Source organism: Rhincodon typus, chromosome 19, assembly GCF_021869965.1.
Source record: "Rhincodon typus isolate 14 chromosome 19, sRhiTyp1.1, whole genome shotgun sequence".
Taxonomy (NCBI): Eukaryota; Metazoa; Chordata; class Chondrichthyes; order Orectolobiformes; family Rhincodontidae; genus Rhincodon; species Rhincodon typus.
This window is the reverse complement of record NC_063350.1, coordinates 16,717,714-16,723,584: the sequence shown is the minus strand read 5'-3', so window position 1 is coordinate 16,723,584 and position 5,871 is coordinate 16,717,714.

Here is a 5,871-nt window from a genome sequence, read left to right as displayed (position 1 = left end):
TTGAGTGTGTTGGGACTTGAGGATATGAGAGGTAGGAAAGTGCACATCATTTTATATTGTGAACAAAAACAAAGTTGCTGGAAAAGCTCAGCAGGTCTGGCAGCATCTGTGAAGAAAAAAACAGAGTTAACATTTCGGGTCCAGTGACCGTTCATCACCGGAGAGTGACCAGACCCAAAATGTTAACTCTGTTTTTTCCTTTACAGATGCTGCCAGACCTGCTGAGCTTTTCCAGCAACTTTGTTTTTGCTCCTGATTTACAGTATCTGCAGTTCTTTCGGTTTTCATTTTGTGTTGTGGGCTTTTTGCACTTTTTAGTGCTTAGTGTGCTTAAGATTGTATTAAAAACACCAGACACTATACAGATAACTTAAGTGTTTTAAGAGATGTCTCCACCTGCACAAAACCTCTGCTGCAGGTTTATAATGTCTGCACTAAGTGCTCTTTATGCTCAGCTTCATGCTGCACTGACATCTCAGTCCACATGGTGTCAGGCACAAGCAACATAAGACAGGCTGCACCCCAAGAGGGTCTCACACCACTTGGCTTTTTGCACATTCCAAAGACGTGTTGGAACATGATTCTGGTCTTATGGTTTTCCATTGATCTGTTTGAACGCCTTCTGTGTCAGTTCCATAGAATTGGCTTTCATTCAGCTGCCACTATGTAAACCACAATGAGCTGTGTGACTCAGTCCAAAGAGTATACACTTCTTCTTTCAGGTGATAAATTAAAAAGAGTTTTGTCATCATCCATAAAATAAAAATCAATATTTAACTCACTGATTCCCTCCCAATTTTAATGGAATTATTTTGAAGATACCAATTAATCTTGATGCTCAGAAAGCTTTTGGGAATGATAATCCAGGCCAAATTTAACAGTGACTTAGACAAATGTGGATTAATTAAGCAAAGTCAGCATAGATGTGGTAAGAGAAAGCTTTGTTTAACTAATTTGAAGGAGCATTTAATAAAGTGCCAGATAACAGGCTTGTCAGCAAAATGGAACCCCATGAAAAAAAATCCAACAATAATAGTAACTTGGAAACAAAGTTGGTTGAGTGACGGAAAAAGAGAATAACAATGGATAATCGATTATCAGATTGGAGGAGAATATATAGTAGAAATCCCCAGGCATTGATATTAGAAACACCGCTTTTTTTTGATATATAGTAAAGAAGAATTTAGTTATACAGGGCATTTTTCCAAAATTTCAGTTGACACAAAGTTTGGAAGTGTTGCAAACTGTGGAGAGAATAATAACACACATCAAAAAGACATAGACAGGTTGGTCAATGGGAGGACTTGTGGAAAATAAGATTTAAGACAGAGTTTGAAGTCATTGATTTATTGTAGTTGGAATGGGGAAAGCCAATACAAAATAAAGGACACAGTCTAACAGGATCATAGGAACCCCAAGGTGTATGTGCACAAATGGTTGAAAATGGCAAGAAAGTTCGAGAAGCATATGATAAATCTTGCAGGATGCTAGGTTTATCAATCAAGACTTAGAAGTACAAATACAAGGATGATATGGAAACCTTTATTAGGCACTGGTTCAACGTCAATGACAGCACATTATCCAATTCTGGGCACCACACTTTCAGAAGAATATAAAGGCAGTAGAGAAGGTGCAGGCAAGATGTACCTGCGATGAGGTATTTCAATTACCTGGACATATTGGCAAAGCTAGGACTGTCCTCCTCAGAGAAGAGAAGGTTGAGTGGATATTTGACAGATATGTTCAAAGTCATGAAGGGCCTAGACCAGAACAGATAAAAAAAAAGCTGCTCTCTTTGGCGGAAGGATCGAGCACCAAAACAGTCTGACTTAAAGTGATTGGAAAAAGAACTCAACATGACACAAGGAAAATGATTTTCACACAGCGAGTGGTTAGGATCTGGAAAGGACTACCAGATAGCGCAGCGGAGGCTGATTCAATTGTGGCTTTAAAAAGTGAATTGGATGGTGATCTGAAGTAAGAAGGCTTGGATGGCTAAAGAAAGAAATTTGGGAGAATGGGATTCACTGAATATCTCTCACACGGACAGTCAGTATGTGCATACTGAACCAAAAGGCTGGAATCTTAAGCTAATCAACAGACTGGATTGGACTGACTATTTTACATTTGATGTCACTGATGTCTCTGGATAGCTAAACCAGCAATCAATTTAATTCCATCAGTTTCCCATTGGGTCAGTTGCTTTAAAAATACCCACTTAAAATTTAGTACAGATGTATGGTGATTTCCAATTCACTTCAGAATTAAAATATTAAGCAAATCCAAATCTGAAGCCCAAACTGTTTCTGGAGTGTAGTGGGACACTTTTCTCCAGGGAGCATGCCTCACTCTGCTTTACATCTCATCAGATGAGTTCCTAATTCAGGCAGAAATAGAATAGTAACTTTGTGTTGAAGCCAAACTATTTTGCATTGACATTTAGAGTGTTAAAAACTAAACAGCTGAATAAAGATCACCATCTCTAGTAAAGTGACAGCCTTCTCTTGTTTAAGCAACTTTTCATTTTCTTTCTCTTTCACATTTTTCAAATTGAACTGATAACCTCGCCGTGATATTGTTTAAGTAAAAAGGGAATAAAGAAAGCTCCATGTGGAACTGGCAATCTTTTAAAATCATTGGCCTCCATGGCAGGAAATGCTGGCTGTCTAAGACAAGCACAATCTTTTCCTTAAATGTCTATGTTACACCAGCCTGAGAAATTCTTTTCAGTAACTATTAGGGACTTGGCAGAGGAATCGTAACAACATGTGAAGAGATGATTGTATGCTCTCGGTGAGATTTCTGAGAGACATTTTGCTGCTGTAGCGTCTTAGTCTTCTGCAGCTTCTAAATCATTTTAAAGTTAAATGTATCCTTTGTAGGTTTTTGAACTACAGAAGTTCGATCATCAAATTAAAGAAACAATCCTCCAGAAATGATTTTATTTTCAGTGGAGCTATTTTTCGAGTTTAGTTTTCTACCCACACTCCTAACATTTCTCCTTCTTTCCTGAGTTAGCTTGAACCACTTGGGGAGGGGTAAATGCAGCCATTTACTGACTCCAGGCTTAGAATGTGCAGCAGTTATTTGGTGTGCACAAGTGAAACCAATAATTTTCTTTGCAGAATCTTCATGGTGCCAATACTCACAGGTAACTATTGGCAAATAATAAATGTTTTAGTTGCTTGGGAAACGTTTTATTAACAAGTTTGAAAGATCTGCTTAATGTTTCAGGATCAGCCATGTGCTGATTTCTGTGTACTTTGATCACAAAGTTGAGTGGGATCATTCTAAGCCAAGCACAGGGTATGTTTTTGTCTGATTCACATTTATAGTCAGACAATGATAATAATTAACATCCAACCTGTCTGGTTCTTTTCGACTTGAGAATTACAAGACTAATTGAAATGCTGCCACTTGCTTTGCGGTAAATGTTGACTTTTGTCTGAATTCCTCTGCGGAAATAATTTATGAGATAAACAGGCCCTCGTCCCAACTTGGTGTGGAATTAAGCTGAAAGCATGTTGAAGATCAATGTTCTTTCAGCACATAAAACCCCCAGAGACAGCAGGTGTATAGTTTTAAATAATATGAATCGCTTTAATGTAAATCTTTTAAAGGGGTGTTACAATCATAAAAATTATTGAGCCAAGTTTCCCTTGAGGCAGAATGGTTAAAGGCACTGACTGAAGAAGTACAAAACATTATAAATCTGATGGGTTGACAATTTAGTCATGGAGGTATAAATTTACCATGGGAGGCAATGAAAGACCGGTGGTATCATATTAGCCCCTTGTTAATACACCCTGTTTGATATTCAGTTTCATTGGCATCAAGACAGCTGTATATCAAACAGGATATATAATGGGCAGTCCATATGCGATTCTGATCTTATTTCTTCTTCCGCATTGCTTGGGGTGGCCACAATGCTAGTTGATCATTCATTTCCATCACCTCTTGTCAGTCACTCATTTGTCTTCTCATCCAGCTGTGTTTAAATCCTCTTACTACTGTATCTTTCCATCTGATCTTAAGCCTTGCTCTTATCTTTCTTCCAGGCAGTCCCATCCTCCACTATTTACCTCACCACATTTTCTCTTTCTCTCTCACTCAGCAACAGATGTCCACCCATTTCAATCACGGCTACTTTTTGCGATGCCTGCAAATCTTCACTGATGCTCTGATATGTAGATTCCCTGATTTTAACCTCTGTCATTTCTCCACAAATCCATCTCAGCATTTGCATCTTATTAATATTCAGCCATTGTTCACCTCTTCTTGAATGATGTTCAAGTGTCTGCACTATATAACAAGGCTGGTTTCAAAAATGTCTTGTAGATTCTTTCTTCCAATCTCACTGAGACTTTTCATTGACACAGGAGTCCATTACACGTCTTCCCATTACTTCAACTAGAGCTTATCCAATGTTTAATTTCCAGTCCCACATTTCTGCCTTCTGTCACCACTGACCTAAGGTACTTGAAATACTCACTTTCTTCAAGTTTTTACCCAGGATTTTCATTCCTTCACACTGACCATCTTTCCTTGTTCGATCTCAACAGTTAGTCTTTAGCTGACAATCTTCATATCCTTGTCTTTCAGTACTTTCCTGCATTTCTCCAGGTTTTTGGTCATATTCTGATCATCCCCAGCATGTAGCTCAATGGCATCTACAAACATTGTTCACCATGGCATTTCTTCCATTTCACTTGCTCAGTTAGAACATTCATGACAGTTAAGAAGAGTAAGGGGTCTTAGTGCTGATCCTGGGGGTAATATAAGTTTAGCTTTCATTCTCCCCAGTATCTGGCACATCTTGTGCATGTCCTATAATAGACATACATACTTCTCTAGGACTCCACAATTATGACATGTCTCCAGATTACCTCCATTCCCCACCGGGCATCTTGTTATAGAGTCGTAGAGTCATATAGCACAGAAACACACCCTTCGGTCCTACCAGTCCATGCCGAATATAATTCCAGACTAAGCTAGTCCCACCTGCCTGCTCCTGATCCATATCCCTCCAAACTGTTCCTATTCATGTACTTATCCAAATGACTTTTAAACATTGTAACTGTATCCGCATCCACCACTTCCTCAGGAAGTTCAATTCTCAAGTGAAACATCCTCTGTGTAAAAAGTATGCCTCTTATGTCTTTTCTAAATCTCTCTCCTCTCACCTTAAAAATGTGCCCCCTAGTTTTGAAATCCCCCATCCTAGGGAAAAGACAACGACCATTAACTCTGTCTATACCTCATTATTTTATAAACTTCTTCCAAGTTCCTCTCAATCTCCTACGCTCCGGTGAAAAAAGTCCCAGCCTCTCCAGCCTTTCTTTATAACTCAAACCTTCCATACCCAGCAACATCGTGGTAAATCTCTTTTGAACCCTCTCCAGCTTGCTTGATCATATTGCACAACTTCTTTTCACTAGGAAGGTAAACATATTCATCTGTATTGAATAAGCTAGCTGTTGGGAGGTAAAAATCCCCCTTAGGGACTTTGGGCACAATGGAAGTAAAATTGCATAGAGTTTCCAATGCAAATTGTTAATAGTGACACCCCAGCACCACCAAAGCTCCTGTTCTTCTCTGCTGGTGGAAGATGCTTGGTGTGATTACTGGATGAGGATAAGATTAGGCAGGATGTTTACATCCTTTACAGTCATACAATGAGCGCACACATTACAAATGGCCATTTAACATCAGAACTCAGTAAGCTTGTGAATCCTCAGGCGAAAAACGGTGAACGTTTGGGGAAAGATGGATTAGGTGAACTTTTTGTTGTTCTTTCTTTACCACCATATGACTTGAATGATTTGCTATCACCTGTTTGACACCATTGCTCAAAGTTACAATCAACCCTGG